We start from the raw sequence: 27843 nt of genomic DNA, 5'->3' as shown, positions 1-27843 counted from the left end.
GCTTACATTTGCTCTGGAAGATGGGCACACACAAGGCATGGAAATAGAAGGGAGATGGGGAGAAGGGGGTCTGGTGGGAGTGGAGAAAACAAGAAAGGAAAACAGGGTAAATATGAACATAACACGTTATACACATGTGTGGAAATGTCACAATGAACCCTACTACTATGTGTAATGAACATGTGCTAATAAAGAACATAGAACCATGCGCTGTATATAGGATGCCTTCTACAGCAATGAATCATATTAAATTGTATTTTGTTATTTATGGATAGGTATGTCTATGTATATGCATATGTGCTTGCAGTTGCCTACAGAGACTACAGTAAGTTATTCCATTCCCCATAGCTAGAGTTTGGGGCAGTTGTGAGCCGCCCAGTGCTGGTGCTGAGAACAAATTCTGGTCCTCTACAAAAGTGATAGTCACTTCTGACTGCTGCACCAATCGCTCCAGCCCCTCACTTGAATTCTTAAAGGTAAATTGTCAGCTGACACTATTAACGATGGTAAGTGTTTAAGTTAATTCTCATTTGCTTACTGATTTAGAATACATGAAGAATGATAAATTCTGGTTTTTTAAAGTGCATGTGCCTCTCAACTGGCTATCTGTCATGCATATTCTACCATAGAGTCCCCAGGCAAGGACTGACTGACTCCAGAGTATACAGCATCACTCGTCCAGCAGCATGAGCCAGTGATGGGACAGCAGAGCCTGCTCAGCTCTCTCCATATGTGTCCCAAGGAGCCCGGCCCTGTTTCCATGCCCCTTCTGCAGACACCAACAACGTATGTTAGCTTCACCTTCCATTCCTCACCTGTACTTAGACTTCTGCTGAGATACAGGTAGGTGTGCCTGGAACAGAGATGGGCAAGAAGTCCTTGGTCTTAAAAGCCCTGCACAACATGGAACCCTATGTTTACCCATGACCCTTCTAGCAATTAACAAAATTCACATGTTTGTCCTAAGAAGCAAATATAATGAAGTTTTAAGTAAGATGTCTCGTTTCCCTGCAAGCAATCCCAATAGAATCTAATGCAGTCCTTCATATGAATATGGATGACATCACAAAAGGTAAATTACCCCAAAAGCCAAGCTTATGCAGAAAATATAAAGGAATAATCCCACTGATCCCTTTCATCAGATGTACGAACATCTCTATCTAAAGGGGTCCATATGTGCTCATGACTTACTAAATACAGGGAACCACTAAAATAACCAGGTTTGTGAGGAGAATACAGAATTGGGAGCATCACTTGGCCCCTTTCCCAGCATATCCAAGCCACAACTCCAAAGCGTGTGTGCCATGGGACAGCCAAAGCAGTGCAACACAAAACCACACCTGCTACAAACACTATGAGATTTTCTTTCTCAATTGTATTATTTCTTTTTTGCCCAATTAAACTGCACAAGTGTAAAATTTGTAGATGACAATCTGCTTCCCCGTGCAACTGTAAGACAGGCCTGCTAGATCTTTGTAGTCTCAGTATCCGTGCACACCTATCAGCTCACATATACAAGCACACTCATGCGTATGCACACTTGTGAGTCACAAGCAATACATTAAAGCCAAGCCTCGCATGGGAAGGGTGCTGTTACTTAGAGAGGTCTCTCTTGGTCTCTGAGGGGTGGTATAACAGACTGAAATGGAAGCAGAGCATAGAGAAGGCTGAGAAGAAACCAGCTCAGCTCTGCAAGTGGGTGTGGGAGACTCACGGGAGTCCTAGCAGCTGTAGTGAAGGGAGACAGATGGGTTCTGAAGTGAGTTTCAGGAGTAACCAACCGACTGCAAAGCAAAAAGGGAGAGGAGGTCAGGGGGAGACAGAACAGGAAAGGAAGAGAAGGGAAGATAAAGGATTGATTGGGGTGAGACGGGGAGAAGGGAAAGAGGAGAGGGGAGGAAGAGAAGGGGAAAGTTAAAGGGGAAAGGAGGGAAGAGAAAAATGAAGAAGGACCTTGTAACTTTGAAAAGGGAGTCAGAAGGAAGAGAGGAGGAGGAGGAGGAGGAAGGGGAGAAGGAGGAGAAGTGGGGAGGAGGGAAAGGAAAGAGAAGAGAAAAGGCCAAAGATGCTTCCAGGTTTCCATTTTGAGCAGTGGAGCATCTGGGCTGTGAGCTACAAAGCACCTGTGAGGACCCAGGCAGGTGGTAAGCATGGGGTCCCTAGGCCTGGGGCCGACAGAACAACTCAATGTGTCTGTGATGTAGTCAGGAGACAGACAAGAGCTCACCTGAGCATGCGTACCAGAGGAAAGGACAACAGAAGTCTGTGGGTATACCTCACTATCTAATGCCAACTCACAGAGAAACAAACACAGGGTACCAGTAGCCATCAGTGCAGCCAAAGCTATGCCCAGTGTCCTTTAGGAAATCAGGGGATGGGGCAACACCAGAGAGCCCCCACACAGGAGGGTCAATACTGACCCACAATATATTAGCTTTGGGAGCCACTGCAGGAGCAAACACTAGAAGATATGAGGATAGCAAGCTGAAGCAATAACATAATGCCATCCTCATGAGAGACAAACCGGGGGGGGGGGGCTTTTTTATTAGATATTTTCTTTATTTACATTTCAAATGTTATCCCCTTTACACATTTCCCCTCCAAAAACCCCCTATTCCATGCCCCCTACTCCTGCTTACTAACCCACCCACCTCCACTTCCCTGACCTGGCATTCCCCTACACTGGGACAATGAGCCTTCACAGGTCCAAGGGCCTCTCCCCTCATTGATGTCTGACCAGGCCATACTCTGCTATCCGTGTGGCTGAGACCATGGGTCCCTCCATGTGTACTCTATGGTTGGTGGTTAAGACCCTGGGAGCTCTAGGGGTACTGGTTGGTTGTTGTTCCTCCTATGGGTCTGCAAACCCCTTCAGCTCCTTGAGTCCTTTCTCAAGCTCCTCCATTGGGGACCCTGTACTCAATTCAATGGTTGGCTGAGATCATCCCTCTCTGTATTTGTCAGACACTAGCAGGGTTTCTCAGGAGACAAGAATATCAGGCTCCTGTCAGTTAGCACTTGTGAGCATCCACAATAGTGTCTGGGTTTGGTAACTGTATATGGGATGGATCCCCAGGTGGGGCAGACTCTAGATGGTCTTTTCTTCAGTCTCTGCTCCACACTTTGTCTCTGCATCTCTTCCCATGGGTGTTTTGTACACCTTCTAAGAAGGAACAAAGTATCCACACTTTGGTCTTCCTTCTTCTTGAGCTTCATGTGGTCTGTGAATTATATCTTGGATATTCCAAACTTCAGGGCTAATACCCACTTATCAATGAGTGCATACCATATGTGTTCTTTTGTAATTGGGTTACCTCACTGAGGATGATATTATCTAGTTCCATTCATTTGCCTAAGAATTTCATGAACTCATTGTTTTAATATCTCCATTGTGAAAACGTACCACATTTTCTGTATCCATTCCTCTGTTGAGGGAAATCTGGGCTCTTTCCAGCTTCTAGCTATTATAAATAAGACTGCTACGAACATAGTGGAGCATGTACCCTTATTACACATTGGAGCATCTTCTGGATATATGCCCAGGAGTGGTATAGCTGGGTCCACCAGTAGTACTATGCCCAATTTTCTGAGGAACAGCCAAACTGATTTCCAGAGTGCTTTTACCAGTTTGCAATTCCACCAGCAATGGAGGAGTGTTCCTCTTTCTCCACCTCCTCTCCAGCATCTGCTGTCACCTGAGATTTTGATCTTAGCCATTCTGACTAGTGTGAGGTGGAATCTCAAAGTTGTCAAGATATCACTATTTGCAGATGATATGATAGCATACTTACAAAAATTCTACCAGAAAACCCCTAAACCTGATAAACAACTTCACCAAAGTGATTAGATATAAAATTAACTGAAACAAATCAGTGGCCTTCCTTTATTCAAAGGATAAAAAGGTTGAGAAAGACTGTTGTGAAGACTTCCTTCGCAATAGTCACAAACAATATAAAGTACCTTGGTGTGACTCTAACTAAACAAGTGAAAGATCTGTAGGACAAGAACTTCTAGTCTCTGAAGAAAGAAACTGAAGATCTCAGAAGATGGAAAGATCTCCCATGTTCATGGATTGGCAGGATTAATATAGTAAAATGGTCATCTGGCCAAAAACAATCTACAGATTCAATGCAATCCTCATCAAAATTCCAAGTCAATTCTTCATAGAGCTAGAAAGAGCAATTTTCCCAAATTCATCTAGAATAACAAAAAATCCAGGATAACAAAAACTATTCTCAACAATAAAAGAAATTCAGGCAAAATCACCATCTCTGACCTCAAGCTGTACTACTACAGAGCAATCATCATAAAAACTGCATTGTATTGGTATCATGACAGGATGGTAGATCAAAGGAATAGATCCTAAGACCCAGATATGAACACAAACACCTATGGTCATTTGATCTTTTACAAAGGAGCTAAAACCATCCAGTGGAAAAAAGACAGCATTTTCAACAAATGGTGCTGGTTCAACTGGCAGTTAGCATGTAGAAGAATGCAAATTGATCCACTCTTATCTTCCTGTACAAAGCTCAAGTCCAAGTGGATCAAGGACTGCCACATAAAACTAGACACACTAAAACTAATAGAAAAGAAAGTGGGGAAGAGCCTGGAGCACATGGGTGCAGGGGAAAATTTCCTGAACAGAATACCAATAGCTTATGCTCTAAGATCAAGAAATGACAAATGGGACCTCATAAAATTGCAAAGCTTCTGTAAGACAAAGGACACTGTCAATAGGACAAAATGGCAACCATCAAATTGGGAAAAGATCTTTACCAATCCTACGTCTGTTAGAGGAGTAATATCCAATATATACTAAGAACTCAAGAAGTTAGACTCCAGAGAACCAAGCAACCATATTAAAAATGGGGTACAGCGTTAAACAAAAAATTCTCAACTGAGGAATACCAAATGGCTGAGAAGCACCTAAAGAAATGTTCAACATCCTTAGTCATCAGGGAAATGTGGTCCTTCATGTGCTGGAATGGAAGGCTGTCATTTCCCAATGGAAAGACATCTGGGAATAAATGACAAATTGCCAAACATTTGTCTAATAGCATTCTATTTGTGAGCAGAACTGAAGACACAGTTCTTCTAGAGGACAGCAGAGAAAAATGAAGACATTTTAACCCCAAAGAAAATGTATTCTTCCCTTTGCTCCCCTTGAGAACTCTGCACAACCTTAGATTTTCGGAGGCTAACAATCTTTGGCACAGTAAACTTCAGCCACTACTTATTATTTTTCTCTGGAAGGGGTCATATAGCCATGTATAACACACCACAAACTATGATTTAAAACCCCACAGGAAGAGCCAAATTCCCTGTACTCTTGGCCCCACAAACAGGGCTTTCTTTCTCTTTATACTGCTCACTGCTCACACACACACACACACACACACACACACACACACACAAGCGCACACAGTATATTGACATTTAGCCTTTGCTCACCTGCTTGTAGCATTCACTACAAAGCAACTGCAAGAAGAAACACCCATGTTTTGTTGCACAGGCACACAACAAAAGGGACCCAAGGGGACCTGGCTGCTTCTCCCCAGATCTTCTTCCCATTCCCAAGTCCCAGGGCTGTCTTCTAGCTGCTGGTGGTCCTGAACGTCAAGATTTCCAAACCCAGAGCAGTGGTAGGGAGGGAGGTTCTCACAGTGGCTGTGAGCTGAGGCTTCCACATGTGTGAGCTGTTGGAACTCAGTATGAATGGGGGTCTTGTCTGGCTTCAATAAAGCACCTCTCTGTTTATATGCATACTATACTGAGAGTCTTGTCCACTGAGAAGCCACCCAGTGCTCCTCAGCAATCCCTTTCCTGTTGTCTTGAAGGGACCTATTTAACATTTTCCTTCTCTGGGGTAAATTAAGCAACTGAAGCATTTCTCAAGGCAGGCACAAAGCACACTCATTGGCTCATTGGATATCAATTATTTTTTTTTTAATTCTCTTGCTGAGATGAAAGGCCTCTCTCTGGTTAGCCTGCCACCCTTGCCAATTCAAAGAAATCCCTCATAAAAGCGAAACTGATTCTCAAGCTTCGAGCTGCTCACAAAGAACCAATTGATTTACCCAACTGGATGCCGAAACAGGCAAAAAAATAAGAATCTTGTTGCTGTCGGGACGTTACACTAGAAAAACTAATTTATTTAGAGACGTGCGACAATGAAACACATTGTGACTTTAAAAAACTCAGAAAGCAGTTCCCTTGGCGACATATCTTAAAGAGGAATGAGGTGGGTTTGTATTTGCTGAGCAAGGGAGAATTTCTCCAAAGTGCAAGATGCATTATGTTTTCATACAAACCATATGTGTGCTGGGAGAGGATTCCTATGAAGGAATGGACAGTTCTGTCTCCAAAGACTGAAAGCCTGGGCAGAAAGGAGAAGTGCCTTGTACCCTGTGATCCTGTATTGTTTGTCTTGTGCATTTATAATGTATTATATTCATGTTATATGCATACTCTAAGATTAGGTATTTCAGAGTTTACGACTTAGTGTGGCTAGTTATTTCACAGGATCATATATTGATGCCACCATCAAAACAAGATCTCAGGGCCAGTGAGAGGGCTCAGCTGCTAAAAGGCATCTGCCAGAAAACCTGAAGAACTGAGTTTAAAGCCAAGACCCATGTGGTAAAGGAGACACTTCCCCCAGTACACATACATACATGCACATCCAATAAATGGATACATAAACAAATATTCTTTAATCTAAAACAAACTCCCCTCAGAGCTCTAACAGTCATTTCTGTGACTGTGCAGGCAGTCAGTCATTTCTGGCATGCACCAATGGTCTTGCAGGTTTGGAACGTTTCTACAAACAGAATCTGATCTTTCAAGTCTGACTCCTTTTGTAGTTCTTGTTTAAAAGCTACAATTGAACTGATATAATTCTAAGAAAGTCCCATCAAGGCCATGCATCATATTTCTTCCGGGCTATCTGCTTGTCTAATGGCTCTAGATCAGTTACAGCCAATTCCACAGATGACAGAAGATGAAACTATCCACACAGTGAGTACGCAGATAATTACTTCCCACTTAACAGGCCAAAGAATGATGGGTCAATAAAGCCTTTTAAACATCTCACCGATATAAAAGTGCCCAGAACTATTTTGATGTGACAATGTTAGGCTCAAATCCAGAAGAACAAGGGCATCTCTAAGGTCTCTTACAATTTAAAAGGTCAATTCTCAAAACCCTGTTTTAAAATAGCCCAGCCTCATAAGACATATCTCTGAGCCTTGTGTGACTTAAGTCCTCACCATCTTCACAGAAAGGGACTGCAGGGACACTGTGACTGGGCACTGGTAGGGACAGGAATGACACATTAGGGTAGAGACCTAAGATGCTAGCTCCACTGTATGGAAGCCTGTAAGCTTACTACTCCTATTTATACAAACCGTGGCTTCTTAGAACATTCAGGAAAGGAGGGTCTAAGACTCTGCAGAGAGACTGAAATCATAGTCACAGCTATGACTTGTCACAGCAGCTAGAGCTAGGAAGGAGAGATGCCCTGACACAAGGGTGATTTACTATACAGTCTGGTGGTATGGTGCTTTCTGAAAGAGCATTAAGATTAGCAGTATAGAGTTTACATTATAGGACAGTCACTGAAAATATTCAGTTTTGTAAGGTATGATCAATTGGCTAATCAAAGTCTGGTAACCCATAAATATGCAAGCAGGAAAGTCAGAAAAAAGAAGCAATGAATTGAAAATAGCTATCCATCGGTATTAGAGCTCCTAGGCACCCATATCAAAAAATCTTTTTAAACATAATTAGTCTAAAAGATCAGTTAAAAGATGTGGGTATCAGACGTCATCTGAGAAGTTACTTTGTGCAGTGGGTGGCAGCTAATCAGAAATCACAACTCCTCAAAGTGAGCAAGTGTCTATGTGGTCCTCGGTTACAGATCTTTATCCCAACCCCAGAGGCTCAGGGCAATGAACAGAGATTTTTAAAAGTCTATAAGACTGCAGCTAGGAGCGGAATGGAGTCTTCTGGACATAATAGGACCACTGCACTCAGAAACTCACAGCGGTGGGGGCTCCAGCAGAAAATCAAGCCAGGCAGCCTTCCAGTAGAGAGGATGAAGAGGATCACGAGCCCCTACACCTACCTGCAGAGAGGACAATGATGGCTTCCAAGGGATGGTGAGTTCATCTTCTTTAAGGGTGTGACCTCTGATAGGTCCATCATGCTTCTGCAGATGACTCCACACACAGGTGTATAAGGGAAGCACAAATTATTCTGTGCATTATTAAATTAAATTAAAAAAAAAAGAGGGCACAAAGTTAGGAGGAGATGAAGGGTATGGGTGAACCCAGGGGAAATTAAGAAGAGAGATGTGGGGAATGAATATATTCAAAATACATTGTATATGCTTATGCAATCTTCAAATTAATAAAAGTATAATATGGAATGGATACAAGAAGGAACTCAAAAGAAAACTACAGCTGTCCGTTTCTTTATAAGAAACTCACTGAAAAGCTGTGGAAGCAGATTATGAGTTAAGGGATGGAGAAACGTGCACCATGCCACAGCTAATCCAAAGAAAACTGAATGGCAAGAGTTCAGTGTGAGAACTGTTATAGAGACGCAAACTATAAAGAGGCAAATTCCACTGCGAGACATAAAACATGCACATCCTCAACAACGGTGTGCCAAAACTCATGGCCAAGCTGATACAACCACAGAAGAGAAGCAGCCACTAAGTAGATTTAACACCACCCATGGGTGTTAAGTGGACAAATTCACCAAGAAGAAAACTAGAACAGGCCAAGGTGATCTGAACAACACTAATCAACTTGATCTTTTTGATCCACAGCCTCCCATCTGAACTCTGGCTCCCCAAGAAACAGCCTAAGCCAAAAGCTACACATAAATATAAAAGCAAACAAAAGAACCAAGAAATCATACCAAATGTGCTCCTTCTTCACAACCCAAACCAGTGACCGAAGGACATCCAGGAAAGCACCAGGCCTGGAGATATCCAGTCTACCCTAGACACTGTGAGAAAGACTCTGTGTATGAACAAAATGGGAAAGAGAGGGGAAAAAAATCATGATTCTTACAAAACCGCACGTGTGCACACACACACATCATTCATGGGCTACAGACATCGCTGCAATCTTAACAAAAATAATAATAATAATAATGATGATGATGATGATGATGATGATGTGTTTAAAAAATCAAGGAGAGCATGGGGTATTATTCATGTATGTGTTTCTGCCTTTAGCTGAAAACTAAAGAAAATAATTAGCAGTTTCTAATCTCTACTATTTGTTTGCTCGTTTTATGCAGTGCCCGGCAGAGGCCCCAGGACCTAGAGCATTTCATCCCTGAGCTCCAATTCCAGGCCCCAGCTCCCTCCATCGCTGTGGATGAAAAGGTCTCACCCTCTCCCACCAGGAGGTATTCCTGGATTGACTTTAATGTCTGCCTTTACATTTTCAGAGGCATGATGTCTTCAGTCCTCAAAGAAGCCCCATGACTGAAATAATGGTGGTACCATTCTCAGCATATAGATGAACAGATTGGGAACGGTTACGGAAGTCAAAGGCCTCCACTTAAGTCCCACTGGGGCTGAGAGCTTGGGCAAGACCCCTCTTCTCTGACCTCATCTTGCCTCGTCTTGCACAATCCCTGACCACAGCTGCCACACTGGGTGGTGCCACACATGCTGACTCTGCAGGCCACTGCCTCCTTTCTCAGGTTCACCACCACAAGCAGATCTGCGGGGGCCTGACCTCCACGGGAGCCGGCCAGCAAGCAGCCCTCCAGACACAGTGCTGATGTTTGCACTGCTGTTTAGTTTAATAACAGGAGGGCTCCTTCCTGGTCTGTTACTCATTTCGCTCTAAACCACCACTGTAAAAATGCCTTAGACCTCTGGCTCATCCACTGAAATGCTTGTCATGTGTGAAATAATGTGATATATGTGTTGGGGTGAGCCTTAATTTACATTTAAAAGGTTTTTTGATGGGGAGCTGGCAGGGTGGATTAGTGAGCAAAAGCATCTGTACCAAGCCTTTCCAAGGTTCAATTCCCCGAAATCACGTGGCAAAAGAACTGACTCCTGCAAGTTGTCCTCTGACCTATAAACACGAGCGCACGTGCACACAAACGCACACACACATACACACAACACACATACAAAAGGTATAACTTACAATTTGTTTAACATCTCAAACTAAAATAATACGTTTCACTATGGAATGGAATGTAGTTTTATCGCTTGGGATCAAGCCAGTGATGGCCCCAGTTTCTGCCTCCTCCCACAGACACCAAAATCTACAGATGCACCAGTCCTTATGTAAAACGACAGTCTCTCAGGGGAGAAAAGCAGGAAGGATAACGTGGGAAATAGTGAGAAAGACCCCCCAGCTGGCCAGTCCTGCTGACCGCATCAGAAAGCATCAGAAAGCCCATGTTGCCCACAGAGAAAATGTTTGCTTCCCATAGGACACCTCTCAGGGACAGTGAACCAAGTGTGCTTACCAAGGGCCCAAGCAATATCAACCTTGAGTCCCTGATGCCTGCTCTTTGTTGTAAATCTAAACAATATCTATAGATCTACCTCACGCCTCCATTTCCAAACGTCCATCCTTGACCGTCTCCTCTTCCTGTAAGTGGTCCTCTGCAGCAAAGGGAGCAGGGGGCCCTTACAACCTTCAGAAATGCAACTGGAGAGCGATCCTGGTATGCTTTTCTGTTTTGTCATATACTCTACGATCAATTTGGTGAGGAAAGGGTTTATTTGGTTCACACTTCCACTTCGTTGTAGCTGGGGGCAGTCAGGGCAGAAACTCAGGGCATGAACTGAAGCAGAGCCCATGGAGGAGCGCCACTGACTGACTAGCTCCCAAGGGTTTGCTCGGTCTCCTTTCTTTTCTGTTTGTTTGTTTGGTTGGTTTGTTTGTTGTTTTTTATTAATTAATTTAATTTTTCACTTTACATCACAGTCACAGCTCCCCTCCGCCCCACCACCTCCTCCCAACCCTCCCACAGCCCCTCCCTCCATTCACCTTCCCCTTCTCTGCGAAGGGGGAAGCCCTCCTGGGTACACACACACACACACACACACACACACACACACACACACACGGCATACCAAATCATTGCAGGACTAGGTGCATCCTCTCCCACTGAGGCCAGACAAGGAAGCTCCGTTAGGGCAATGGGATCCACAGGCAGGCAACAGAGTCAGGGACAGCCCTGTTGCAGTTGTTGGGGACCCGCAAGAAGGTCAAACTGCGCATCTGCTATATATGTGCAGGGGTCTAGGTCCAGCCCATACTTGCTCTTTGGTTGGTGGCTCAGTTGCTGGGATCCGCCCACTTTCTTATACATGCCCTCCCACATCAATCATAAATCAAGAAAATGCCCCAGTCTTGCCAATAGGCCAACCTGATGGATAGGCAATTATATCACTCCATGTTCCCTCTTCCCAGGTGATGCTAACTTGTGTCAAACTTACAAAAATACCAGCCAGCACCAAAGCCAACAAACCCTATACACACCCATCATAGAGAAACCTGCTTCAGATTTACCCCAGAGAAGCTCACCTTCATCCTTCTGGTGTACTTTTGCTAGTCAATCATTTGTCTTTCTAAAAACCCCTGAGTTTGAGATACACATGCAAAATGTCTGTTCGTAAATCCCCAACCCTGCTTCAGCAGGGTTCATCATGTGGGGTGGATTGAATCTGCTTGACCCATAGAAAGTGGCACTGTTCGGAGATGGGCCTTGTTTGAAGAAGTGAGACACTGTGGGGATCTTCTCCTGGCTGCCTTTGGATCAAAATGTAAAACTCTTGGCTCCTCCAGCACCATGTCTGCCTGCATGCAGCCACACTTCCTGCCATGATGATAATGGACTGAACCTCTGAAACTGTAAGCCAGCACCAATTAAATGTCCTTTATAAGAGTTGCTTTGATCATAGTGTCTCTAATAGCAATAAAACCCTAAGATACCATGGTATCCTTTTCCTTGATCTATGAAGCCAGGAATCTTAGTTTTGCTTAAACGGGAGTCCCTAAGGGAAGAAAAACTTTCTAGGCACAGAGACAGAATAAGGGCTGGGTCTCTGTCCCTGTTACTGATGACAGAACTCACTCCCAAGTTCCCATATATTGTACATCCTCTCTGCTGTACAAAGGCTGTCTAACACAATGTACATCTCTTTAACAATATCAAGAGCAAAATCAAGACAGGAAAAGATCCTCCCCTGGGTGTTTTCAGTCAAGAGTTTGCTGAACCCAAGCAACGATACAGGAAGCCAACTACAAAACCACAATTAGGAAAAAAAAAGGTCAAGAACCAAAACCAAAACAAAAGTCACGTTCTTTGTGAGTTATAAGTCTTTCTCTTGGCATATTTTCCATGTTGATAAATGGTATTTTTACATACAATCCTGTCTCACAATTATTTTCTCTTAATAATCTAAACATTTTCCCAGGGCAACAATCTCTAAAAATCTTATCTAATTAGTGAATGATGTTTATTTAACCACATTTAAATATTTTCCACTTGGAGCTACTACATTTAAAAAAAAAAAGAAATGAAAACATTAAGCATTTGTGTGCAAATCATTTATTCTTCTCCACATTTAGCATTGTTTTCTGGGGTTGGCTGCATGGCAAAGAAAAATAGTACATTCATCCTTAATCTAGCCCCTCCCCAAGCTCAGGCCAAGAGATTTATTTCTCTGACTAAGCCAACTGACACATTTTACCTCCTTCCCACAGCTAGTTCATCTTTAAAAAATAAGAAGTTCCTTTGAGCTAATTTCTTTTTAAAAAAAAATCAAGGAACTAATGGATTCATGTTTACAAAGAAACCTTTATCTTATCTCTCAAGGTCTTCATTATGGCTGCCCGCTGCCCACAGTTACACTATAACTATTCCTTGTTTCCACATAAGCAGAGCTGGGCAAAGCAGACTGGGATCTGGACAGACAAGGAAAGATCCAAATTCAATTAAACCAGTACACACTGATTGTGTGAACTTGAAGCGATTATTCCTATTAGCCCATTCGCTGTTGGTTTATACCTGGCGCACGGCTTAGACCATCACCAACAATCACCTTCAAGCAATACCTTTTTTAAAAATGTTATACAGTGTCTCACGTAGTTCAGGATGCCTAGAACCCACCAAGAAGCTGAGCATTGCCTCATCTTTCTGCATCTACCTTCTGAGTGCCGAGATTACAGTTGTGTGCAGAGCTAGGGGTGGAGTCAGGGCTTTAACAACTGTCATCTGAGAGACACCCTCAGCCCCTCCTGTATGAGCTCAGCGGCTTCTCTTCCTTTTCCTCCAAGCTGCCCTTCCTTTTAGTCCAAGTTCTAAGCTCAAGCTGGCCTAAAACGAAACCTCAGGGCTGGTGTACACTTGCTACCGCTCGCTTCCCATCTCCACCTCGCAAGTACCAGGATGGCAGTCACACCCTAGGCCCAGTCTATCGTTTAGGAAAAGGGTCAGCACAAGGAAGCACAAGGTATGCCCAGCAAGGTATGCCCAGCACATGTTTCTGTCCCTGGAGCCCACTGGCCACTCTGTTATCCAAGGAATCTGAGCTGCCCCCCAGCCCCCAACTACCTGAGCGAGAGAGAACAAAACAGTGTTCAGATCTGGGATGTGCCAGACTCTGAGGCCTCCCTAGCTCTGGCTTAGGAAACACTAAGCAGGGCCTCATTTCAGGGGTCATGTGATCTGTCTCACTGCACATGGGTTTCAGTAGGCCCCACGAGGGCTCGATTTTGTTGATGCAATAAAACATATGTGTTGACAAGAGTCCCAGCTCTGTCTCTTCGTACTTCGGAACTCACAGTTTTATTTCCAGGCTCTGACAAATATCCCATTTGGCAAAAGCTCGGCCACCTTGGCTCTCTGCCGGCCTAGGGAACAGAGGGATGTTGACTTCCTTCCCGTTTGTCCCTACCAAGCCAGAGCCACCTGGGGAAGCCATGAGGCCGGACTCTTGATGGATATACACATAGACACTACATAGGACAGGAAGACGGGGAGCCAGGATTTGTATATCAGAGCCAGACACAGAGTAAGGAAAGTCAGAAAGGCCAGTGATGGGGAGGAGTCTTCCAGGAGGCCCACGGCTCAGGGTGCAGGCCAGGCAAAGCCACAAGCTTCAGAGAAGCGGAAAAAATATGGGGCAGCTATGAAAGCACACACACAGATGCCGGGGAGAAGAATCTTCTCAGAAAGGAGGTCAGCAGCACAGAGGTCATGGGAGGATAGTGGAATAAGGGTTATAGAACAGCTGGCTGGGATAACAGCTTAGCATTCAGGCCATGGCGATGTAGTCAGGGCCAGATGCAAGAGTAAGCACAGGGAAGAGGGGCTCCTCCACCAGTTACCCTGAATCCGCAGTGGCTACTATTTGATTTAAACCTAGAATACAAGAATAATAAGGTCCCAGCAGGAGGAAAAACTTGGACAGCTGGCAATAACCTCAGGCAAAGGTGAAACATGGTCAGATATATTTCAAAGGATGGGGAATTTTACTAAGGAAAAGGCTACATTCTCCACATTAAAATAACAAATAAATATAAAAACCCCTCTAGAATCCAATTGTATGCTGAATTGAGTCCATTTAGTAGCTTAATTATAACAATATAGGTTGCAGGACTCAGGGGTGCCCAAATGGGACAATGTGGGTGAGAATTCACAGTGTCAAGTAGACTCAAGACATCATCTCAGTGAAAGCATAGGGCAAGGTACCAACCCATGGCCAGACCATCCCTGGGAAATGACTGAAGGCCTGAGGCCTCCCTAGCTCTGGCTTAGGAAACACTAAGCAGGGCCTCATTTCAGGGGTCATGTGATCTGTCTCACTGCACATGGGTTTCAGTAGGCCCCACGAGGGCTACTCTGGGGGGCCTAGACTTCTCTGACGGGACAGGCCTAGTGAGAACGCCACGAGCTCTGGGAGCTTGTTCCTGCTGCTCTCCCACAGCAGCTGCACAGTCCAAGAATATAGAGTGCCAAATACATGTATTTTCTGATATTAGGAGAGGGAGAAGAAGAGGAGGAAGAGACAGAAGAGAAGAAAGAAGAAGAGGAGGAGGAGGAATAGAAGGAGGAAGACGAGAAGGAAGAAGAGGTAGAGAAGGAACATGAGAAGACTGAGAGAAGGAAATGGAGAAGGAAGAGGAAGTGGAATGAGGAAAAGTAGCAAGAGGAGATGGGGGAGAAGATGCAGGAAGAGGGGGTTACTGCCCCAACTGATTTAGGTAATGTATTTTTTTCCTTTTATGTGTGTCCATGTGTGTGGTAGGCACGTATGTGTACATTTTCATATGTGTGAGCACATGTGTATAGGTGCATGAGGGTGGATGTGCACATGAAGGCCTTCACATGTATATGAAGTTTGATGTCAGGAGTTTTCCAAAGTCACTCGTCCACTGTGCTCTTTGAGGCAGGGTCTCTCAACCAAGCTCTGTCTAGCTGGCCAGTTCTGGGGCCCTGGCTTTGCCCTCCAACATGGAATTATAGGCAGACTGCCACACCCACCTGGCATTCACTCCAGATCTACAGATCCCAACGTTGGTTCTCAGGCCTATGTGACAAGCACTTTAACCACTGAACCATCACCCCGGTCCTATTAGTGTTTTATTTAACCTAAGACAGCCAAAATATAGCTATCTCAACATGTGATTCATGGACAAATCCCTACTTGTGTTCCACATTGTGTTTTTACACTCTTCACCCACATCCAAACAGCTCCAATGAGATGAAGCAGAGCAGTCAGTTGCCAAGCCCCACAGCGCACAGGCTCCAGGGCTGTCCCATCTCCTCCATCAGCCTGGGTCTATGGCTTATAGCCACACAAGGGAGGCCCTGCCACCTAAAAACACAGCCCTTATCTGCCAGAGAGACAGGACCCACTCATGGCCTGCATGTGTCATCAACGGGTTCCATGGAGCTGCTGCTCCTGGCTGGAGCCGATCTGTTGCCGGCGTCTAGGACAGAGAGGAAACACGGGCACTGTCAAAGAAGCAGAACTGGGAGCCAACGAGGAACAAGGCCAGAGAGCAGTAAAGCATTAAGAGATAAGAGCCACCTTCTGCAGCCAACTGGCTTGCAGGAACTGCATGGCTGCCTCAGAAGCAAAAGAAGCCAAGTCCCTCAGGATACATTCCCATCAGACCCAGGATACGACAGTGCTGGACTGAGGGTGGGGCTCAGTCTTTACTCAGCCTGTGAAATCCACGCACCTGCAGGCTCACCCCGCAGCTGGCATCAAGGGACAGGCTGTGGAGCTGGAGACAAGGATTCTGTGGGTTCCGGCTGAACAGATTTCTAGAGGGAAAGTGGAATGCAGGAAATTCCAATCATTTAGGAATTCATGCTCTGCAAACCGCAGAGTATAATGCTCTACCTGTTATAGAAAGGCCTCACCAGACCTTCAGGCCCACTTCCCTGCTTCCTTACCCTCCCTAGAGTGGGTAAGGCTCCAAATTCCCAGCACCAAATACTCTTTGACAAGTGAATAACATAAAATAAGCACACGCTAGCAATATAAACAAATATAGTGAATAGTGGAGATGCATTTGGACTTCCAGGGCTTTGGTGGGGAAAGAGGTAGATCTATCAAGTAAGTGCCTACCGCAGAGAGCCTCACACAGCTATTACATAGTCTCTACCACACACACAGGGCCTTAGACAAAGGTACAGGGGCCCCCACCACATCAAGAGTATCAAAGCCATGTGAACATCCACCTGGACCTTGCTCCATATGGATTCCTGCTCTTCCAGAAATAACAGGTAGAGGAGGGACAACTGTTTACTGAACAGCCAAGCACAGCCCTTGGTTGTGACCATGAACTCTGTCTCACCCTGGCTTCTGGAGCTCCTGCATGCTTCCCGCTTCTCTGTATCTTTCCTGTGTGTTTACACAGTCCAGCTCCTGCCCAACAGCACACTAGAATCAACTTTAGTGGTTTCAGAAAATTTGTCTCTTCCTAATGAAAGGAAGAAGACGCTATGGACACATATTCAACAGATACCCACAGACAAACACATACATATACATCAACACACAGACACATATACACATGCACATATACAGATACACGCATATACACACAAATATCCATCAGCACACACATATAGACATACAAACATATATATACACACATATACAGATACAGACACAGACACAAAAATATCCATCAAGACACACATATACACATACAAACACATATACACACATACAGATACACACACAAATATCCATCAACACACACATATACACATACAAACACATACACACACATTCAGATACACATATACATTCAAATATCCATCAACATACACATATACACATACAAACACACCACACACACACACACACACATACCCACTAGAAATACAAACACAAGCCCACAGCTAAGGCCAAACATTTAAGACCAGGGATCTGTGTACAAACAAAGGCCAGTATCCTGAGGACTAAGGATGGAGAACAAAGAGGACAGGGACACAAGACATGTTCTCAGGGACATGGGAGTGGCTACATCAGCCTCCAAGCATTTACCTCTTATGATGAGTTAACAAATCTGTGGGTTCAAGTCCTTGTTAACAGATACTCTGCTGCTACCAAAGCACATGGTGATGTATATGAATGCATGCAAGCACTAACAGTTGCTTGTGTGTGTGTGTGTGTGATACTTTTCTAGTTTCAATTCTGTTGCAGTGATAAAACACCATGACCTATAAAGAAGCATACGGGAAGAAAAGGTTTATTTCAGTTTACAATTCCAGGTTACAGTCCATTACTGCAGAGAAGACACAAGTAGGATCTTAAGACACAGAGTCACCCATGCTGCCTGCTCACTAGCTCCTCAGCTGACTTCTATTACTCTTAAACAGTTCAGAATGCAGCTCATGAAATAGTGCTGCCCACATCCAGGGTGGGTCTTCCTGCCTCAATTAACAATTAAGACAATCCCCGCAGAGACATGCCCAAAAGGCCAACTTGACCTAGATAATTCCTGAGCTGAGACTTGCTTCCCAAGGGATTTTCTCCTGGGTTGCACTGAGATGACAATGAAAACAAGCCAGCAAAGACACACACATGCACACATGCACACATGCACACATGCTACAGTACACTTGTGACCGTCTACAAGATAAGATGATATCAGGTCCGGTGGGCCTTCATCCAGCTTGATTGGTCCTTAGGGGGACAGAGAGATGACACAGAGGTGGAGAAGATGACCCCAGGTCCAGAGTGACACTCAGTCCTGGATTCCAGCCTATCACCTGTGGTTGGCTCCTGCCAGCCCTCATGCTTGGACTGCAGGGAATTTCTCTCTCCTCTCTCAGCACTAAAGTACTGGGCCTGAGGACAGCGACTGGGGAGAGCCCAGAGGCAAGGGCAGAAACTGGGAGACATGTTGAAAATGTAGGTTGTTTCTCTAACTCCTCCATTAGGGACCCTGAGTTCAGTCCAATGGTTGGCTTCGAGCATCCAACTGAAGGACCTGAAGGGGTTTGCAACCTCACAGGAAGAACAACAGTACCCCCCAGAGCTCCCAGGGACAAATCCATCAACCACTGAGTACCCATGGCTCCAGCTGCATATGTAGGAGAAGATTGCCTTGTCAGGCATCAATGGGAGGAGAGGTCCTTGGTCCTATGAAGGCTCAATAGATGCCCCAGTGTAGGGAAATTGAGGGCGGGGAGGTGGGAGTAGGGTGGGTGGAGGAATTCCCTCATAGAAGCAGGGGGAGGGGGATGGGATAGGAGGTTTCCAGGAGGGGGGCAACCAGGAAAGGGGTAACATTAGAAATGTAAATAAAGACAATATCCAATATAAAAGAAGAAGAAAAGAAAAGGTAGTTACTTGGGTCTCAAATAGATTACTATTTTTTTTTTTTATTTCCTGTCACATCTGGTCCCTTCACTGACAAGACTGACTACTGAAGTTGTCTCTCTAGGCAACAAAGAAAGAATTAGGGTTTTCAGGCACACCAAGTCATCTCTGACCCACCCACTCGAGGACTTTGAGGGTCCAGCTCTGACCATGTGGTCCCGAAGAAATATATAATTTTGGGCCAACAAATTCCACAATCTGGGTTGCCAAATCTAACAGTCTTCTGGAAACTCTTGCTTTGCCGTGTTAGTGTGTCAAACCCTCAGCTTCAGGAAACCAAGAGGTATGGTAGAGCCACGGGGGATGGTCAGGAAACATGAATCTGCATTTCTGATCTTCCATGCACATGTCTAATGGACGGGTCTGGGCCACGCCTGCCCCCTGCTTGTGAGTGTACAAGTGCACGGATGGAATCCTCAAAAGTCACAAGCTGTTCTTTCCCTAAGGCAAAGCATTATCTAGTTGCTTCCCTCCCCTCAGAAGGAAGAGCACAAGCCCTGCTCCTGTCTTGGCTGGCAAGCACACCTGTGAACAGTGCTGCCCCCTGCTTTGAGGAGATTACTCCAGTCTTTTATCAGAAGGACTTCTGTATATAAGGGTGAGAAACTTCCCTGCCCTGCTGTTCCTGGGGTTCACCTGCCAGAGCATCTCCTCAGCATCCTCAAATGCAAACCTGTGTGCGAACATTGACTGAGTCAGTCCTCTGTACCAGAATACCACACCTGATCCAGGACCGCTGAGCCTTTCCTCAGTGTCTCCCCTCATGCAAGTCTGCTGAGCACAGCCTTGTTCTTGGTCCTAATCTAATGTGTCTATCTCGTTTTATGGCTCCTTCTAGTACACTGTGGATGGGTGCCCCAGGAACCGGACCATGCCTCTTACCTCATCTGCACCACATGAAGCCTCAGGCTGCAGCTCAGGCATTAGTCCACCAGACCCTTGCCCTTGTCAACATGGAGTTGTCTACACACTCGATATACCAGAGGTAGCACCCCAGGGCACTACCATTGTGCATTCTGGCAGAATTCTACCCCTCACTGCAGAGCTGGTGCCCACACCTGACTGGTCCTGCTCAGAGGTGGATTTGGCTTCAGCCCAACCTTCCAAACAGAGGGCCAGCAGCATGGGATGTGCTGAGGTCACACTAAAGAGTGACAGTAAAGCTCTCCTTCACTGATGATGTGTCCATGGATACCCCGTGGGGCTAGACACGCTGAATGCTGTCAATCAGTCCATAGCAATTCATTCAGGAAGAGTGCAGCGCACCTGTGGGGTGGGTGGGGAGGGGTTCCAGAATGAGTAAGTTCCTGCCTTTGTAGAGCTGATGGTTAATAGAGGAAACAAGTTACACAGATCACTAAAATAGATTAGATAAATGCAACTGTGGGTTCAGAGATAAAGTTGCTATAGAAGTGCCTAATGGGAAAAATCTCTCTTAGAGGAGGAGGCAGGTAGGGGCTGGGCCTAAGGCAATGTAAGCCTAGGGGAGCCTGGGCCTAGACAGCCAGAGCCTAGGCCTGGGCCTTAACTCTCTAGTCTTGCCTCTTTCTTCTCTGTGCCACCTCCATTTCTTTCTCTGCAAAATGCCCGTGTCGGGAAGAGTAAAGACACATTAGTGGTGCTCCAATAAGGAAAAGGCTGTTATCTGCGAGCAGATGATCTGAGTCTGGTCTTGACAAAGATGGCAGCAAACATGTCTGAGTCGGCCGCAGCTACTGAGAGATCTCCCTGGAGGACAGGCTGCTCAATCAAGCATCCCAGAGGCTCCCCATTAGGCCATGGAGTTGCTGGAGGTGACTGAGCAGGAGTAAGAGGACAGAAGGTTGAGGGACAGCTTCCTATGCTCCTGTTAAGAGTGGAAATGTGGGAAAGGGAGCTAGAGACGCCAAGCTCGGAACACTTATGTCTGTGACAGGAAACCCCTCCTCTACTCACGGCCGTGTAAGCACTGTCAGATAGGGGCTGCCCCTGAGAGCAGGCTGGAGTCTTCCTTCAGGGAATGAGGGCAGATTCAGTGAGAAGGGTGTAACGGGGTCCAGGGAATGATACAGAAATTCAGCAGTTGATGCCAGAAAGGAAATCACCTTTACATGAAGTGTATGATGGATGTATGTGTGTGTGTCACATGTATGCATACATACATACATGCAGGCATGAACAGAATTTCTGAGCTACTCGGGAAACTGGACAAGTAACAGAGTCACATTCTGAGATGAGCCATCAGTCCAGAAGGTCAGAGGACATCCTAGTTTGATGTATCACACAGTCCCTTCCTCCAGACCACCTCCTGTTGTGCTACCACCCAAAATCAAGCATGCCCTGACCCAGAGATCACATGAAAACAGGTTCTTTAAAAGCTTAACACATTCTCCCAGAAGCACAACATGGCATGAAATGCTTACAGTCTTTGGTTAGGTAGCAACAGCCCAGCTGACTAGCCAATCCCACCCATGCCAGACTCTTTCCTAGTTGCCCCCATGTTGGAGGTTGGAATGAGAATGTCCTCCACCGGCTCAGGAACTTGAACCATTGCTCCCCAGTTGGTGGGGCTATTTGGGGTGCCCCTGCTGGAGGAAATATTTCACTAGAGGTGGCTTTGGTTATTTAAAACTCCGTAACAATTTCATTTCACTTTCTCAGTTCCCTGCTTGCAGCTGAGGGTGGGAGGAACTTCCTGCCCTGGCCATCAAGTCTGCCACTTGCTGCCGTGCATCACGGACCCTTATCCCTCTGGAACCATTCACTAAAATTAACTCTCTTCTTTAAGTTGCCTCAGTCGTGATGCCTTAACACAGGAATACGAAATAATGAATACACCCACAACTGTTGGAAAGCTGGGTGGGTCCAAGAAGAAGGCTTCAAAGGCCATGTTAACACAGCCTTCTACATTAGGATTGCTGGGAAGTTCTCTCAACACCCACAGGAGCTGCTGCAGCCACAGAAGCGGAGTAATACGTCTTGACTATGACAACCACACCATTTCATTGCTCTCGTAAACCTGTTCTGAACTCTGACCTCCACCATAAGCCAACTGGGCAGGAAAAAAATGGCAATGAAAATATGCTGGGGAACCTTCCAGAAGGTACCAGAAATGAAAGCGCTGTGTGAGAAGCAAGAAGCTTGCTTTGGACAGCGTTCAGAGTCAGACCTCTCCAGCATACAGATGTCAGCCAGGTGATCTCCAAGCCTCTATGTTTATTCTATGTTCCTATACACCCCAAGTTGTTTCTTGCCATCTCAAGTCTAATCTCCCAGATTAACAACCTGCTGGTTTCTGCAAGCATGGGGCCCACTACCCTGTACATTTCCAACATGGTAGACACCACCTCAAAATCATCCTGCTCTTGTCTTCAATTCTAGCTATTTACACTGTAGATCAAAGTCACACACTCTTAATTTTCTGTAGACTCCTAAGGTCAAAGCTCAGCTTCCACGTGTGCCCTGTGAGACCTCGGATTATGCTTGCCCATCATCAGGTGAGAGTAGACCATACACCTGTCTTGTGGGTGTAAGAGCAGCATCTATGATCCATATGATACTTAATGCGTACATATGGCATAATGGACTGCTCCACTAACAGCATCAGGCACATAGTACACAACCAAACACAAACTGACACATGACCTCAGCTCGGCAGGAAGCTGACTCTTCCCTGTAATATTGCATGTAGCTCATAAACTCACTCTCGAGAGTGGTGATCCTCAACCTTCCTGATGCTGAAACCCTTTAATGAAGTTCCTCATGTTGTGGTGACCTCCAAAGACAAAATCATTTTCATTGCTTATTTTGTAACTGTAATTTTGCCATTATGAGTTACAGTGTAAATATCTGGTATACAGGATGTCTGATATGCCACCCCTGTGAAACATTCCTTCTACCCCCAAAGGGGTCATGCCGCACAGGTTGAGAGCCATGTTTATCCTATGTTACTCTAGAGCAAGCCTTCCACAGATCTGCTGACTAGATAACGGGTCCTTTTAGCTTTCACAGCTATGTAACAGGTTGGCCCTGAAGCTGCAGGAGCCCCCCAAAGCTCACTTCTCCCCACACAGCCTTGGAGAACAGTCACCCTTCAGGGTGAAATCACACCTTTTCCTTGTGAAGGTCCGCACAAATGGCTGCATCGGTAGGTCATTCTGTACTAGCAATTCTTCTAGAACTCTTCTAGAAATGCTCCTGGAACTACGAGAACATCTGGGCCAGCACTTTAGGGCTATCCCAAGGGAACTGGAGTCATCCAGGCAAACAGATGCTGGCCAAGGTCAGACAGCTGGGTGGGATCCCGGCTGGGAACAAATGCCCTGCAGACGTGTGAACCGTGGCTTCAATTAATATCTCCAGCTAATTAAGAAAAACTACCCATGTGTATCGACAGCGACTGGGAAACCCTAAAAGGGAGGCTAGTCTCAAATAACTTCTCCAGTCTAGAAGGAATGAAGGACACCTTCCACAAAGATCTAGGAGAAATAGGACAGTTCACCTTCCAAAGAAGAGTCCGCTCCACACAGCCTCTAAATCAGCCTCAATATGGAAACATCCCAGATGGGCTGGGGTACTGCTACGTTAAATAAACATTCTCCCAAATAGTTGAAGACCATGGGCTCTCAGGAAATCATTTACATCCCTGACCTATTCCAAAAAGAGAATAGGGAAAGAGTCACGGATAGTCAGGACAGATCCGCCATGAGGCCAGGGCACCTGATTGATTCTCTCCAGTTCCAGTGCCCTAATGGTTCTACAGGAGGTCTGAGGACCCATCTATATCCATGACTCTCGGTGGCTCAGGACAGGCTTCAACAGCTCTCTCGTTGCCACTATAGAAAGAGGCCTCTAGGAGATATTTGAACAAAAGGAGGCAGCAAGGCCAAGTTAGGAACCACAGTGGAAAAAACAGCATTCTTCTGTCAGGCAACGTGGCTCCTGGCTTGGGGCCCTACTGCTGCAAGCAGGACAGCACATTAGCTCTGAACACGGGCAGCATTGGGAAAACAGTATCTTTTCCAAGTCCCAAGCCACAGTAAGGCCTCAGGAGAAGCCACGTAGTCTAGGAACAGTTTGGAAACAGGCACTGCAAGCTTGCAAACAGCGTTTTTTTAAAAAATGCTTGCAAAGTACTAACACGCAACCGTCCAGAGCTTCCGCTGGTCTGCGGTCCTGTGGACTCTCCTGCTTCTCCCATGTTTTCTTCCAGTAATTTATCTTGCAGTAATTCCCTTTGACGGGGATGGGAGGGATCGACGTGAGAACTAGAATATCTTTTAGAAAAATGAACTTCAGGGGGCTGGAGATGTGGCACAGGAGAGTATTCTCCTAGCATTCATGTTCACAAGGCCCTGTGTTCAAACCTCGATTATGCATAAACTGAATAAACTGATTATAGTGGCCCATCCCATTCACACCAAGGCTCCACTGGTACAAACTGGAGAATCTCGAGGTCACGTTCGGCTCCACAGGGTGCTTCAGGCCAGCCTGAGCTAGACAGCCTACAAAAATTCACTAACAACAACAACAACAACAACAAAAACCTAAAGAGGAGTGCATATATCAAAATGTTCACTCCAGAATTCAAATTGTGTCAGGTCCGGAAAATGTCCCCCCTGGTCCAGTTGAATCACATGCACCCATTTTCCCAGGAGGGTCTCGTGAAACCCTGGAAAGTAAAATAGGTGTGTATGGCGATGGGGTGACGTCTGACTTAAAACCCCACCGGCGGCACCTGGCCCTTTAATGCTGCGATAGCCACTCTGGAGCATGAAGTACTTACTGTTTGTTATCCTCAAGCAAGACAACCCACGAGTCCCACCCAACAGAGGCCAAGTCCAGAGTCTCTCAGCCTGCAATTCAAAATCCCTTCTAGACGTACTTCCCGAACAGGCTTTAAAATGTAATAAAAGCAAAACTGTGGAAGACACTAGAATAGGTAGTACGGACCACTGGTACCACTGACGAGCAGCAAAACTTTGGTTATTTGGGAGGTAAGGAGGCAACCCCGTGGGAATGTTTCCTCACACTCTGCATTCCTTTGCTGGTGCTTTTTCCACCACCTGGCTACGCCCCACTGGTCATCTGATTCCACATCCCTCCTTTAGAGAGCCCCCCCCCCCATACACACACCCCACATCCTGACCACCTTTCCTTCTGTCTGGTACTGTTTATGCGCATCTCTTAGCAGTCTAAATTCCCATTCTGGCCAGGGTCATTGAGAAGGGCCTGTCTCTCAGACACCACTCCTGGAAGGCCCTTCCTTCCTAAAACTGTCCTAAGCAAGATTGGACTGTCCTTCTAATCCTAGGACACAGGGACCCTGGGAAGGCTTCCCAGAGCCTTGTCTAGCTCTCCTTGTTACTTGGCCTTTGACCCTGTACCAAGCAGGCTGTGGAACTGTTCAAAATAAGTATACTTTTAAGCCTTCTCTAAAAAAAAGAGACCAAAACAAGAACTAGAGCAAACTTTAGGAACGACCACCAGAGACCCGACTAGGGTGAAGAAGTCGCCTCTTCCCGCGCAACGGCACCGGCCAAGAAGCCTTTGGTTAGCAGGAGCGATTAAATCTCTGAGCTCTGTGGATGGTGCAGAAAACCGGGAGCAATGCGGAGCACGTGATGCGAGAGTCCTGAGGGGACTTCCTCGGGCAAGAGGGGTGCAAGGGACACGGAGACTCCTGGGCCAGAGGCTAGCAGAGGACCATGCCATGGCCAGGCACGGCTAAGCACTGCGGGATACTCGCGACTGCCACTGGCCAGAACAGACCCGACCTTCCCCACGCCCTCGCTCTGCCCGTGTCCAGGTCATAACGGGAGTCCACCCAAGGCCTGCAGACGGCCGCCCACCGGGGCTAGTTCAGCTCAGCACGCCCCGCGCCTGCGGCTGGAGACTTCTCCGTGGCGCGCGATCCCCAAGTGCAAACGGCCAGGAGGACGCGCCCGTCACCCAGCGGACTCCCGGAGCAGAGCCCTCATCGTCGCTCCGGAGCCCGCGGGTCACCGTCCTGCAGCACGGGTCAGGGGGCCGATACCAGCCCCGCACAGCCTTGTCCCGCGCGGCCCGCTCGGGCGATGCCGACACAAAGGGGACGCGCGCGTCACCCACCTGGTCCCGCGCGGTCCGTGCTCCCGCTCGGCCTCTTTGCGCGCGGCTGCGATGGCCCCGCCCGGTGCCGGCTCGCGGGTGCCGCTGCCCCGTCAGCCTCCCGCGTGCAGCCCGCCCCGCAGCGCAGCGCCCTTTATGCCTCCCCGCCCTGCGCCCCGAGAACTGCGCGCGGGGTCGACGGGGCGCGAGCGCGCACTAAGCGCGGGCGCGGGAGGCAGAGCCAGTTTGCACGCCAGCGCCCCCTGCCGTTCAGAGCCGCCTCAATGTCCATGCACCAAGACCAGGCGAGCAGCCCCCAGCAATGCCAGAGGGCTGGTCCAGGTCAGCTCACTTATGCGATGCCTTGGGAGCGGGGGTGGGGGGTGGGAAGTAAGTGTGCAGTGTGGCCTCCTCAAGTTGGATGCCTGTTTTCCATACTAGAAGGATGAGTACCAACAGCTAGAAAGAAATGCGTGAAAAATCCCAACCCTACCAGCCAGGAGCTGGGAATATCACTCAGCGGGGCATCTGGGACCCTCTAGTGTAGTCTAGCTATGCAAATTGCAGCAAGTCTCTGAACTTGCCAGAACTTGCCAGACAGCTATCCTGCCTCTGAGTGCTTTGCTATGAAAACTATGAAAAGAATCATCTTTTAACCCTAACTAATGATGATACAAAGGAAAGGACAAGTGCTCAACCTGCCCTGACCCGAGTCTGAGGCTCCGTGCATATATATATGAAACACAAGCTACAGCATTTTATTCCTTTTTCTTAGAGCCTAAGATTCAACAGTGGACGGGAATTTCCGTAAGTTATTGTCTTGCAGTCCCTCTGGTAGTTCCTGGAAGTAAATGTCAAACGTGCAAAGATGGGTGAACCCTTTGAGCATGTATTATGACTAGAATGAAATGTCCCAACAGGCATGTGTTCTGAACGCTTGGTCTCCATCTGGTAAAGATATTTCTGGGAGGTTCTGGGAATGTTGTGAGGTGAAAGTTAACTAGGGAAGGCCTAGTTGGGGGAATCCTAACACACACACACACACACACACACACACACACACATACACACACTCCCTGTGCTAAGATGTTCTGCTCATACACGTTGGGTCCAAACAGCTGTGGGCTGCATCCTTTGGCTGGGGGACTGGAGACCCTTTATGTGCTTACTCAACTTCTCTGGTTCCCCCTAGAAAATTAAAACAGGATTAAAAGTTCTGTACCATCTACCTTCTGCTGCTACATTCCCAGGTGCATATTCGTGTTTATACATCTGTATGTAGGTGTGCATGTATGCCAAAAGACAATGCTGGGGTGTTCAACTCCTTTTCTCTACCTTATATTCTGAACCTAAACCCCTCTAATTCAGCTAGACCTGCTGGCCAGCAAGTTCCAGGAGCCCTTCTGTCTTACCCCAACCCCCATTACCCAATGCTAGGATAACAGGCATGAACTACACCTGTATTCTTACATGGATACTGGCTATTAAACTCAGGCTCTCGGGCCTGTATGACAAGCACTGTAGTGACTGAGCTGTCTCCCCAGCCCCTCCTCCCATACCATCACCAGTTACTGTACTGAATGTTTCTAATCTTAAAGACATGCACTTGATAGATGTGGTGCTTCTATCAAGTCTAGCACTCTGAGGGCTGAGCTAGGAGGATTTCAAAGTCAAGGCCAGCCTGGACTAGATAGGGAGAGCCTATGTCCAACAGGCAAAAGCCAAAACAAAACAAGGACACACGTGGCCTCCTGGAGCCTTGACTTGTATCAGGCTCTGGATAAATTCCCTTGTTCAAGAAAGCACACAGTGTGAAGAATCCTAACCACAGCACTTTGTTGCTTCGGCCTCTCACTGAAAGATAGAAA

At 46.5% G+C, this 27843-nt stretch overlaps 1 protein-coding gene across 2 annotated transcripts in view; it reads right to left on the bottom strand.

Annotated features, from left to right (window-relative positions):
- Rnf144a (ring finger protein 144A) overlaps nt 1-26091 on the bottom strand; it is a 115712-nt gene extending 89621 nt beyond the window's left edge. The window contains exons 1-2 of one of the 2 annotated variants that reach the window (XM_052186024.1): nt 25997-26054; nt 8129-8259 (exon numbers count right to left, since the gene is read on the bottom strand). The gene's annotated coding sequence lies outside the window, so the exon portion shown is untranslated. Of the gene's footprint in view, nt 1-8128; nt 8260-25996 lie in introns of both variants that reach the window. The other variant, XM_052186023.1, reaches the window with a different exon arrangement.
- Nucleotides 26092-27843: the final 1752 nt, after the last annotated feature.

The sequence above is a fragment of the Apodemus sylvaticus genome, chromosome 6, assembly GCF_947179515.1.
Source record: "Apodemus sylvaticus chromosome 6, mApoSyl1.1, whole genome shotgun sequence".
Lineage (NCBI taxonomy): Eukaryota > Metazoa > Chordata > Mammalia > Rodentia > Muridae > Apodemus > Apodemus sylvaticus.
This window is presented reverse-complemented; position numbering and strand designations above follow the sequence as displayed.